The following is a 12673-nucleotide window of genomic DNA, read 5'->3' as shown; positions in this document are numbered from 1 at the left end:
TTATGACTGTGTGTTGGCTTTTCGTTAGGAGACATGAATAATTTTCTGATTCTCTCTCTGATAATTTTGTCCAATTTATCTGTTTTTGCCTTTTCTAACGGTAAGATAAATAATTTTAACATTCCATAATAGAATTCTTATATGTTTTAATTTATTAATTAACTAATTATTGGGTAAAATGAATGTTATTCTCTCAGTTATTCAGTAATCGAATATAAAAAGGTGTTGTGTAAATAATTCTAGATTCATATGAGAAAAAAATGTTTTGTAATGAACTCAAAGATTTTTAAACGTCGAAGAATGAAAAAATTAGGGTATTTTTTCTGTATTTATAAATGTTAGTGTGTGTTTGTAAGTGGTGGAAGAACAAGATATTGTTTACCTAATTTGAAGCAAAATAACTCTTGTACATTTTGAAAACTATTTATATTTCGCTGGAGCTTTGTTTCTTAAAATGTTCGATGCGACTAAATTTTGGTCGCTAAAGATTGATTGGCTGAAAATGTATAGTGTCGTTTGTCATATCTCGAGTGGGGTAAGACTTAATGACGATTTTACTCGTTATTAACACATACAATTTTTATAAAACTCGTCTCTACCCTTAAAATTAAGCCTTTTCTAAATTTATAATAAATTAAAAATAAAAAATTTTAATAATAAAATATCATAAAACTGAAGGCGCCACAAACTCAGTTTTAAATGTTGCCTGGCAACTAAAGCAATCGTTGCTGGTTTTTTTTGTACTGTAATCTAAATATGTCTATGTTTTCTTTTCACAAAATTCAAACATATTTAAGACATAGTTGTTGCTTTCATTGACTATTTGCTTTCAAAAGTCTCTTTATTACTTTATTCATATTTTGGAGAATAAACCTCGTTCTAATTTAATCACTTTTATAACAAAAAATCATGTCTTAAAACCTCCACGCACAATATTTAATAGTATAATTAATAACATAAAAGTTATTTTTTAAGTAAAATCTGAACTGCCATGAAAGCTACTCAATTCGTTGCTGAATATTTTTTACACTAATAAACTTATACTTATACTAAAATTCTAAAGAAAATACGCTACTAGGATAATACCTATAATACTTCTAATTTGCACAGTTATATGTAGTCAAATAATATCTATTATTTTTTCATGTGATCTACAATTATATTCAGTATATATATTATCACAAATTTTCTATTCACATCTTTAATTAATTAATTAATTAACACTACGTGAGTCTAAGTTGGTCTCACAGACCTGGCGCGACATTTAGTTAACATTTTTAACCCATTTTTTCCCTGTTTGACGGAGCACGAGCGTGCCACTCCGGCACGCTCGNATAGAAATTACGCACGCTCAGTCAATTAAGCACCAAATTAAAAAATTAATTAATAAAAATTTAGCGTCGAAAAACGGATATTTTTACTTTAATCCAGTTTTACGATATGTTTGTAGTCGAATTTTGTAAAAAAAAAAATTTAATTTTGTTATAATTTTGTTTATAATTTTAATTTTTTTAAAACAGAAGGTAATTAGCATAAATTACAAAGTGTCATGTTTCATCTTCGCTTCCGTTCAAGTTTTCTGTTGAAATTTTTACTTTTACTAGTGTTTCCGCTTTTATTTCACCCCCCGTCTGTTTTGGCTACAGACGTAATCGTTTACCACACTTTTTACCACAGAAATTACCTTACATTGAAAGTTTTATTTTTTTTCTCGATTTTAGTTATTATTAACTAACTTTTTTTTCATAGATTCTCATATATATGTGTTTTCTGAAGTTGCAGATATTTCCTTTATTAAGTTTTACGCATTTACGTGTTTTCATTCGCATTTTATATATAAAATACTGTATAAGAAAATTCATAAATTAATTAAATGTTATCGGAAATGCTACACTAGAAGTACGATGTGTATACGATGTTTATTTTAATTAATAAAGCTATATATAAATAATATATATTACTGACTGTAGTTTAAAGCTTACTTGGAGCAATGTAACAACAAAATATATAAAGCAAATTAATTTTTGAAGCAACTTTTTTATTTTTACTGATATACAGTAAATGCTATAAAACTTTATAAAATAATTAAAAAAATACCAATGGAAAAAATTACATGATTTCCGATAAAATTTCAGTTTTTTAGAAGTTATACGCTTTATAATAACGCGATTATAAGCGAAGAAGCGCAAGCTGTATCTGCAACTATTTTTAGTAACAGCGACTGGCAGAAAATTTGAAAATTGAAATCCGAGATCACGCGCGCCATAGTGCTATTCGGCATCAATAATTAAATAAAAATAATGAGGCGCTTTAAGCAAATACTGAATTGAGCATCGTAAAATTGAAGAAAAATTAGACGGGTAATAATTTTTTTCAGATTTTTCACACAATAAGAATTTTTACACGAACTAATTAAAAATCGATTGGTACCTAAATGGCACTAAGCGCGTGTCGACGGTTTAAAATTAAATATTCCTTAAAAATTCTGAAATAATTAATATTCCTCCAACTTTTAATCAGATCATAATATTGTTAAAACTTTTTGCATAGATAGCAATGTTTATTTTCGAAAAAAAAAATACTTCGGGTCTGACAGACCCATGCGAATCGCGATGTGTGTAGAAAATTACCAATCAATTCGTTGCCGTCTCTGATAGCGAGTGTCGCAATTACTTTTTATCGCGTTTGAGTTGTGGAGCGGTATCTATTAAACCTATAATATCGTTATTTATTTATATCAACGACTTGTAAAAACAGTCTATCTATAATTTTCCCGAAAATATCCCATCTTTTTCGGGAATATTCTTGGAAATGGAATGTAAACAATCGCTATAAATTCGCTCGTTTTATTCATAAGCTATGAATTAATAATTATTCTTTTCCGATCTTTAGATAACTCCGGCTCGGTACGTTGCGTTACGAAAAAACTGGGTTTTACCTATAAATTTAGAAAAATAAATAAATAAGTAAAGTTACAGTGTTTTCTATTACGTGTGCAAATATAAGTTTTTTTGGCTGAAATTTTTTATTAATTAGCTAATTAATCGCACTATTTTTATATAAATTTTTAAAATCAAATTAATTATATAGGTTGGATAGATATTCAGTAATGTTTTTAAAATAGTATTAGATGTTTTTTATGACATCAGGATGTTTTTTTCTTTTTTNCCCTATACCCGGGGCAACTTCGTCAATTTCTCTCTTCTTGTAAAGTTGTAATTATTTTAATTACTTTTATTTCCATGCTGATTTTAACCAGTTCTATAGTAAGGTAACATTCCAATAGACAATATGCAAAGCTTTTTTTCAGTTTACAGCAGTATTTATTACACAAAATTTAAGTAAAGCTTAACATGCCGATCTTGCCCCGGTCTCCCCTATATCAACGACTTGTAAAAACAGTCTATCTATAATTTTCCCGAAAATATCCCATCTTTTTCGGGAATATTCTTGGAAATGGAATGTAAACAATCGCTATAAATTCGCTCGTTTTATTCATAAGCTATGAATTAATAATTATTCTTTTCCGATCTTTAGATAACTCCGGCTCGGTACGTTGCGTTACGAAAAAACTGGGTTTTACCTATAAATTTAGAAAAATAAATAAATAAGTAAAGTTACAGTGTTTTCTATTACGTGTGCAAATATAAGTTTTTTTGGCTGAAATTTTTTATTAATTAGCTAATTAATCGCACTATTTTTATATAAATTTTTAAAATCAAATTAATTATATAGGTTGGATAGATATTCAGTAATGTTTTTAAAATAGTATTAGATGTTTTTTATGACATCAGGATGTTTTTTTCTTTTTTATTATGTAGAATTTATTCCATACCTTTTTCTGTTTCCCTTGTATTTTAATAGCATAAAAATCGGAAATTTTGTGTTATATTTGAATAAATGTGGTATATTAGTCCCCATCCTGTTTTATATCAGTCATGTTTAATCAGGCATGCATGAGAATATTCCGGGAAAGCTGCCAACAGCTGTTCTCAAAGCAATCCCGAATTAGACATAAAAGAAAAATATTACAATTACGTGACATTCATATCACGAATCTATCATTATTCTATAATCTAATAATCAAAATTAATCTGATAAAAATACTTTTAATTAAAATCTGTATTTATTATCTGTTCTTTTTTATTAATGCACAACAATACAAATCTAAAAAGGCAGCCCGAGCTACATTCAAATTAATTATAAATGAAATCGATACGTTTGATCGCGTCACAACATTTTTGTCGCACAATAAATAACACCCAAGAAAAAAACACAAAAATAAATTATGATAATACAAATTGTGAAAATTATAAAATTTTTGATAATTGCATTTTTATAACATTCAGGATTTGACATGGATGCATTTTCTAACTATTATTTTATATTATGAATAAAACAAATTATAGAATCGAGAACACGTCCTAAATTATTGACTTTTTGAAAGTCCACTCATTATTTTATTGATTGCCTCATTTTATACAGAGAAAACCTTTATTCCTAAACTAAGTGCAAAGACTTTTGATGGTTTCTATAATATTTTGAGCGATGTCAATTTTTTATATTAGGTGATCGAGATAAGCGACACACACGAGTACATCATATAAAAAATTGAAAATAAAATTCATGTTTAAAAATCTCACGTAACTAACTGTTCAATCTTGAAGACAACATACTTGTGAGTAAAATGAGATAAAAACTTTGTGAATTAGTCGATTCAAAACCGAGAAAAAAACATTTGTCATAAAACAATTACAGTAGAACCCCTCTAATCCGTCACCTTTGGGACTGCGGGTATGGTCGGAACGCAAAAAAGGTCGGATTATCAGAAAAAAGTAAAATAAAGAATCTTCCCTTTGTCCAGTCTTTGTAGCACTGCTAATTTTTTATTTAATGAAAGAGTAACGTGTTTACGTTTCACTCCTGACATGTTGAAAACACACACAAAACTGTAAATGTACACAGAATGTAAAACATATACTGTAATGAACACAGAAGAACGCCACGGACGGTGAGTCACTGACGAGTCTGGACAAGTTTCTCGAGTCCAACCAGGGTCGGATTAACCGGAGTGACGTACTCGCCGAGGGTGGACTAGAGGGGTTCTACTGTTACTATTATTCTCGGTGGTAGGGGGTAACGCGAGGTCTATTAACAAAACTTTTTACAGTAGTACTAAATTTCTAACAAATTCATATGAATGAGTTATTTCTCTTCCCCATTTAGAAGGAAACCAAATAATCTGTGAAACGTGAGATAATTTACAACGATTTGTAATTTGATATGCTTATTAATTTTATTTTTTTTATCAAATTACGCAAAATTAAATATTAAAAAAGAAATTTTCTGAACATACGAGAAATTTATACTACTAGATAGAAAAAGCAGCACAGAATTTAACTGAGAAACTGTAGTTATTTCAAGCTATAGATAAAATTTAATAATTTTATAAGAACACGTGTCTGAGAGAGACATGCAACTCAGGCAAAGAAAAACAATTCTAGCGACTTGCATAAAATGTATAAATGTATATAACCTATTATTATCATATTACAATAGCTTTAGCATGTTTGCACGGCATTTTGAATGAAATCACATTAATTAAAGAAGCTCGATAAACTGGGAACTTTTAAATCTGCAACTCAGTTGTAAACAATTATTATGACGTTTAAATTTGAACCGAAATCAATACAGTTATTTTATTTTGAAATATGATATTTAACAAATTATTCATTCTTTTCAGTTTATTTCAGAATAATTTTATAATGGTAAACTAAATTATCATAAATTTGATACTTCTGAAACACACACAATATGTTAATTTTTGCGTAGAATGGATCACATAGAAACAGAATTTTTTTTTAATTATAAGATAATATCGAAGTATTTCTTTTATTTTTTGCCAAATAGAAAATACTTTCCGTACATCACGTTTTTCTGCAAGTAATAGCCGAGGACGAAAAAATAAGCATGTTTTATATTTTAAAACCACAGTTGAACCATAAAACCGTATTAATCTTATTGTGAGGAGCCGGAGATATAGAGCACTCTTAAAATGAACTTTATGTCATTTAATCGACGTTCAATTTGTTAGATTGGTCAGGAGCATCAAAGGTTGGCTTCCTAAGACTTAAAATAGAAAACAGAAGTTCGTGAGTACCCCTGAAGTTTGTTTACCTGACACCAGCTAGATATAGCGTTAGGCACGCTTGTAATCTTTTTAAAGGAATATCAAGTGAGAGAGTCGCGAGTAAGTAGAAGTGACGTAGGCTTGGAGTTCAGTCAAGGATGAGGCCATATTATAAACAATAACAATGAATTTAATAAAACATTAAAACATGATACAATTAAATGATATAACCAGGTGTAAAAATCCTTATTTTAGTCTATTCTATACTTATCTCTCGGATCTCGCGGAGAGAAATTTTTCAATAAAACTATGTTTCTACTGCCTTATGGAGTGATCTTCTTGGAAAGTTCGGAGAGGAGTCGAATAACTTTTTCTTCTAATGTAGAAGTTAAATTACATTGTCGAGTCTTGTATATACGTCTTATTTTTTTCTGAGCCGTCAGAGATCTATCTTATGAAGTAAAATTTTTCTCTTGGTTAATCTATATCAAACTCCTAAATATAGAGAGAACTTTTTTTCGGTGGGTGTAGTTGAACTTTTCTGTCTTCTATGTAGAGGACTGCTGCAGATTTTTCTCTATGTGAATCTGGTGGAAAACTCCTTGATCCCAGAATGTTAATTGATATATTAAATGTTACTCAACTAATTGAAACATGAGCTTTTCTGTCAACAACGGGATGTTTGGGGAGGAATTAAGGGATTAATTATGAGAAATTCTAGTTGTTTGTTAGGAAACAAGACAGGTCAAGCCCATCTGAAAGCACGCTCCACAAAAGCGAATTAAGTATTCCTAAAATAAATTTATTATCTATATATTTATATACATATATATAAAAATGAACGTGTTTCACTTTATATTTCACTCTGCAGCAAAAACTACACATTGCACATGAATGGTGTTTGTACAGTAGCAGCCCCAATTCTCCCATCGTGCACTATGGTATGGAAGTTAAGAGGTTTGAAAATGATTGACTTCGAAAATGTGTAATAATGGAAGTGTCAACAATGGAAGTGTTAACAATGAAAGTATTAAAAACAGCAGCATGCAAGATTTACAGGGGCAAATGAAGTTTTGTGCGTTTTTGCGAGAAATCAAACATATTTTTAGACCCATGCATGAATTTTCTAATTAGTCTGGAAACGGGAGACCTAATTCTTGCATTCTGTGAAAACGCATAAGATTGCCTATAATGTATTTTAAGTCTGAATGTTAAATATTTTAGACTAGTTGAAAATGTTTTGGAAGAGTCGAGGACCGTTTTGTGTGAGTAGTGGAAATCTCTTTTGGAAACGTGTGATGCATATGCTTCAGTTGATTTTTCATAAGTAAAAGTGTACGAATAACAGAAAAAAGTAAAAAGTGAAAAATGAATAGTGAAGTGTGAAAGGTAAAAATATAAAAAACAATGCCAAAGCATAAGCAAAAAGTTTTGCGGTCTCCAATCATATCTCAAAGGCAAAAGATGGCACGAAGAAATGAAACCACATAAGAAAAAGAAGTACATCTAACGCTGCTACGCGAAAATTATCAACGAAACAGAAACAATTAGACAAAAGACCAACTTGAAAATTATAGGGAGACACATCGAATCAGAAAAAGTTTATGTAGAGGAAGAGAAACAGTCTTTTATATATATATATATGTAATTTTCGCGTAGCAACGTTAGATGTACTTCTTTTTCTTATGTGGTTTCATTTCTTCGTGCCATCTTTTGCCTTTGAGATATGATTGGAGACCGCAAAACTTTTTGCTTATGCTTTGGCATTGTTTTTTATATTTTTACCTTTCACACTTCACTATTCATTTTTCACTTTTTACTTTTTTCTGTTATTCGTACACTTTTACTTATGAAAAATCAACTGAAGCATATGCATCACACGTTTCCAAAAGAGATTTCCACTACTCACACAAAACGGTCCTCGACTCTTCCAAAACATTTTCAACTAGTCTAAAATATTTAACATTCAGACTTAAAATACATTATAGGCAATCTTATGCGTTTTCACAGAATGCAAGAATTAGGTCTCCCGTTTCNAAACCAAGCAAAGCAGGTACTTGCAGCTAGTAATAATAATAAATATTATTATATTAAATTTATAAAAAGAAAATTTAATTTAATACAGTAACTATTATAAAATTTAATCTAATACAGTATACTAACCGCGCAGTTTTCACTATAGCTTACAGTAACCATAAACGGAAATATTAATTTTCTTTTTGCGCATGCGCATGAAACATGAAAGATGGGCAAAAGTCCTGACATAAGCACTTATCCACTACCGTGAAGCGTGCTAAAGATGCATAATTTATAATTTTTGTACCATTCAAATACTTTAATTTCTACTTGTTTGAAATAAGAACTAATTTTATTTAAAATATAAATTATGAGATGAGCCTGGCGTTGCTCAAGCAGAAGTGACGATAGCGAATGTAAAATTATTAGATTACACCCGTTTTCACTGGGTGCAAGAATTAGGTTCATCCTACTCTGAGGTTGATTAGAGAATATTTACATGATCTAAAATATGTTTGATTTTTTTGCAAAAACACAAAAACCACATCTTAAATAGAACAGTGAAGCTGAGTTCTTTAAAATAATCCTTAACTCTTTCACTTTCCTTCCCAACAATAATTTCCAAAAAATCCTTCTTAGTGTGCATTCTCATGACATACCCTACTAAAACAGAGTTAAAAAGAAAAAATCGCATCTAAAATAGTAGAGTAGAAGCTGAGTTTTTTAGGATAAGCCATAATCCTCTCCCTCTCCCTTGCGTGGATGAATTTTTCGAAAAATCTCTTCTTAGTGTATATTCTCATAAGGTATCCTGTGTACCAAATTTCAAGTTTCAACTCTTAACCATTTTGGTTCTGTGTTTATTATTATTATTGCGCGGGCTCCGAAACTAGCGCCATGGTGCAGAGAGTGGCAAAACAAAAAAGAATGATTAAAAAAAGAATAAAAGAATAATTAAAAAAAAGAATATTTCAGGAAAAAAACAATTTGAAAAAATAGAACTTTCAAGATGTTTTTCTTTTAACGAGTGATATTACGTTATTTTTTATATATTTTTTTTTGTTGTTGTTATTTGTGCATCTAATAAAAAGTGCCAATTTCAGTAAACTGTATTCTGAATTTATATCCCGAGTTCCACAGCTCGTAACAAATTGGTGTCAGGATGCGAATTGAATCATGCGGGTTATGCCAAAACCAGACACTGAAGGGATTCGTTCACGAAGCCTATGGAGACAGAAGGCGGAGACAGATCAGTGGCGTTTTAATAAATCTTCTGATTAGATGGTCAGCTAACAACTGACCCTGTTTTAATTGCCAGCACCTCTAGCGCTACTCCAACACCAGTCATGCTGGACCTATCTGTATTGTTTGTGGCATTATAAGAGCAGTTCAGTCAGTTGAAAGATATGCAAAAAGAGCTTCAGCAAAGTCAAGAAGAGCAGGCACGTGAAATGAAATAAGAGCGCCAGCGAGGCCAAAGAAAGCAGGCATGTCAACTGAAAAAACTGCATGCCAAAAATGGCAGTTATTTAAAGGTAATCAAAGAGCAGGTTGAGCACCATGAAGAGCATGTCTTCAGGCATCAGGATCAAATTGCCAAAGCTTAAATGAAGATGATGGATGTTGAGAAAGCTTTGGTCGAGCTCATATTTGAGATTGGGAATGCCACTCCTGTTTTAGCTATGTCAGCAGTATGTGGATTTAAAGTACTGCCTCTCAACAGGACATCTTCAGGACATGGTTGACTTATAAAATTCAGTTTGAAGCCGTGGTGAAGATGAAAGGATAGACGGAAGCACAGGCTAAGACAGAACTCAGAATGGCCCTCTGTTATCAGGCCTTGACTGTACTAGTGCTCCTCAGTAAGAATGTCACTTTTGACCATCTTGTGAAAGCATTTAAGTCCAGATATGGGGAGAAGCATCTCGAGCACGTGTATATGGCGCAGGTTAAGAACCGTGCGCAACGTAATGCCGAAACTCCACAGTGCTGAGCAATGAAAGTGGGAAAGCTGGTCTGAAAAGTGTATCAGTCTTCGCCTACATTGGTTCAAGGATTACTTGTACAAGCATTCATAAATGAAATATGCGATCTAGATGTTTGAGCCGCTGTTAGATTGGGATGATCATCAATCTCTGAAGGACACTTTGACTCATGCTTTGAAGGCAAGGGCAGTAAGACGCAATGATCGATTCCATCGTGTAAGGGAAGTTGTAAAGACAGGTCCACAGTGTTTCTACTGCAGAACAAGGGGACCTGCAGATGAATTCTCCATAGTGAGGGCACATTGGAAGAGATCAAAACGAAGATGGACTTCAGAAGGCAGAGGCAACAGATACCACTACCCAGCTGCAGTGGCAACAGGGAAATGAGTAAACGCCAGGACTATGAGGCGGTGCTGGCTGGTTCTGAGGGAGCCCAAAGAATTTCGTTTTCCGAAGCCCATGATCGCTATAGCCTGATTATCCAAGAGGAAATTAATGGAACATCATTTATGCTGAGATTGGACACTGGAGCTTCTCGAACGATCATCAGTTCTCGGCTGGCGAATCAGTTTCTTGGGTAATACTTCAGTGACGATGATCGTATTCATCTTATAACAGACACTTGTTAGCACATATTTGTCCAAGGTAAAAATGAATTAAAATTGCAACTAGGCAACAAGATTTATCAGCATTAAGGCTATCATTGCGATGAGAGAACATTATTGTAAAATTTATGTCAAGCAGGAATCTTACAATGCGGTTCAGCGAAACTCTTAATGGAAGGTGCATCATTGGGTGAAGCACAGTGCTTGAATAACATTATTCTTCTCCCTAAGTCAGAAACTATCGTACCAGCTAGACTACCATAAAACACTGGTCAGAAGAATCGTTGTGTCCTTGTAGAGGGTTTAGTCAGCGGCCTGCCATGGAAGATAACGCGAACCTTGGTGAGGGCCACCAACATTTTGGCAGTATGTGTTCTAAATCAGGGTGATAAAGAACAGGATATTGGAAAAGGCACTTTAATAGGCACCTGTGAAGAAGTTGCTTGAATGCGTAAATGCCAAGAGCAATCTACTGCGACCAATATGAAACATTCCATGTTTAATGTGTCGACACTTCTGGAGGAATATCGTAAGGATTTGTGAGAAGAGGAACTAAACTAAGTTAAAAAGACGTTACTTTGATAAGATGACATTTTCTTGTCATCTGAAACTGATATAGAAAAGACGGGATTGGTTTGGCACAAAATAAAGAGAGGAAACGAGTTACTGATTCATCAGCGATCGAGAAGGCTACCGATGGCATATGAACAAGAGGTGAATGCCATAATTTAGGGAATGCTAAGGAATGGCATTATAGACCCCTCATCTAGTCTATGGTGTTCACCTGTGGTCCTGGTAAAAAAGAAGGATGGCAGCATGCATTTCTGTGTGGACTATGAGAAGAAGGGAATTACTTGCCATAGTTAAAACCTTGCAATATAATATTACCACTTGTAAGGCAATACTGTCCATAATATTTGTTCATTGTGAAAAGTGAATTGCAATGGTATAGTGTCGGGATGGAATTTTTTAAACGTATGATTCCTGCCCTTTTTCTATTGTTCAAATGAGCAACGGTTGACGCTGTAAAAACTCAGATCGAGAAACGACCGTTAGTTTTGAAAACAGGATCGCTGATTGGCCGTCGATCATCGTACAATCGCCAGATCTCTGATAAAACTAAGAAAGCTGATAGGTCAATCAGCGCTATCTTTAATCCATATAAAAGGTGAGAGTTTAGGCGGGAAAGTTAAGCTCACCTAAGTAAAGATCGCCTAGGTTAAAGTTCAATAAAGTTCATAGAAACTTCAGGTTAAAAACGTTTTGTCTATGTTCGGCTAAGAGAACTCAGGAGTTGTCAAACGAACTTGTTGCAGCAAGGTTGCTTTCGTCTTGTCTGTTATCTTCAACGTATGACAGAAGGAGAATACAACTAACTACTACTCAAGGATTATGTTGTAATGTGCCGTTTCGACAGATCTGTTCAGGATTAACGGACTATTTGGACTCGTGAAACTTACGTTGTAAATATCTGAAACGTTGTAATTTGTAGCTCTTGTGAACATCGTAAGTTCGTGTAAATTTTATTTGTTATTATAAACGTTTTGTGGACTGTGATTCTGAATTTGACTTATGGTATAGGAATAGACAGGGTGCATTAATGTATGCTGCAAATGCTAAATTGTAAGGTATTACGACGTCATGTTCTGTCTACTTACCCAATAGTGCTATTATTGATATCCAAAATATAATACGAACAGAACTTTTTGTAATGACATAAAACATAAAGGATCTGTATTCATTTTTCCAATATTTTTTATAAATAATAAAAATCTGTACATAATTACTTATCTTACAACTTGTCCAACTGTTCCACTCCAATAACCTGTTTCATTTTCGATACCAAATTCACGTAGAATCAGTTCATATCTGAGTAATTAGAAATGTGTATTAATTTAAAAGTAATTTATGATTGTATTAAAAAATACTAAATGACG

This window comes from Centruroides sculpturatus, unplaced genomic scaffold (genome assembly GCF_000671375.1).
Source record: "Centruroides sculpturatus isolate CEXI.00-Female unplaced genomic scaffold, Cexi_2.0 scaffold874, whole genome shotgun sequence".
Taxonomy (NCBI): domain Eukaryota; kingdom Metazoa; phylum Arthropoda; class Arachnida; order Scorpiones; family Buthidae; genus Centruroides; species Centruroides sculpturatus.
The sequence above is the reverse complement of the archived record's forward strand: the minus strand, read 5'-3'. Positions refer to the sequence as shown.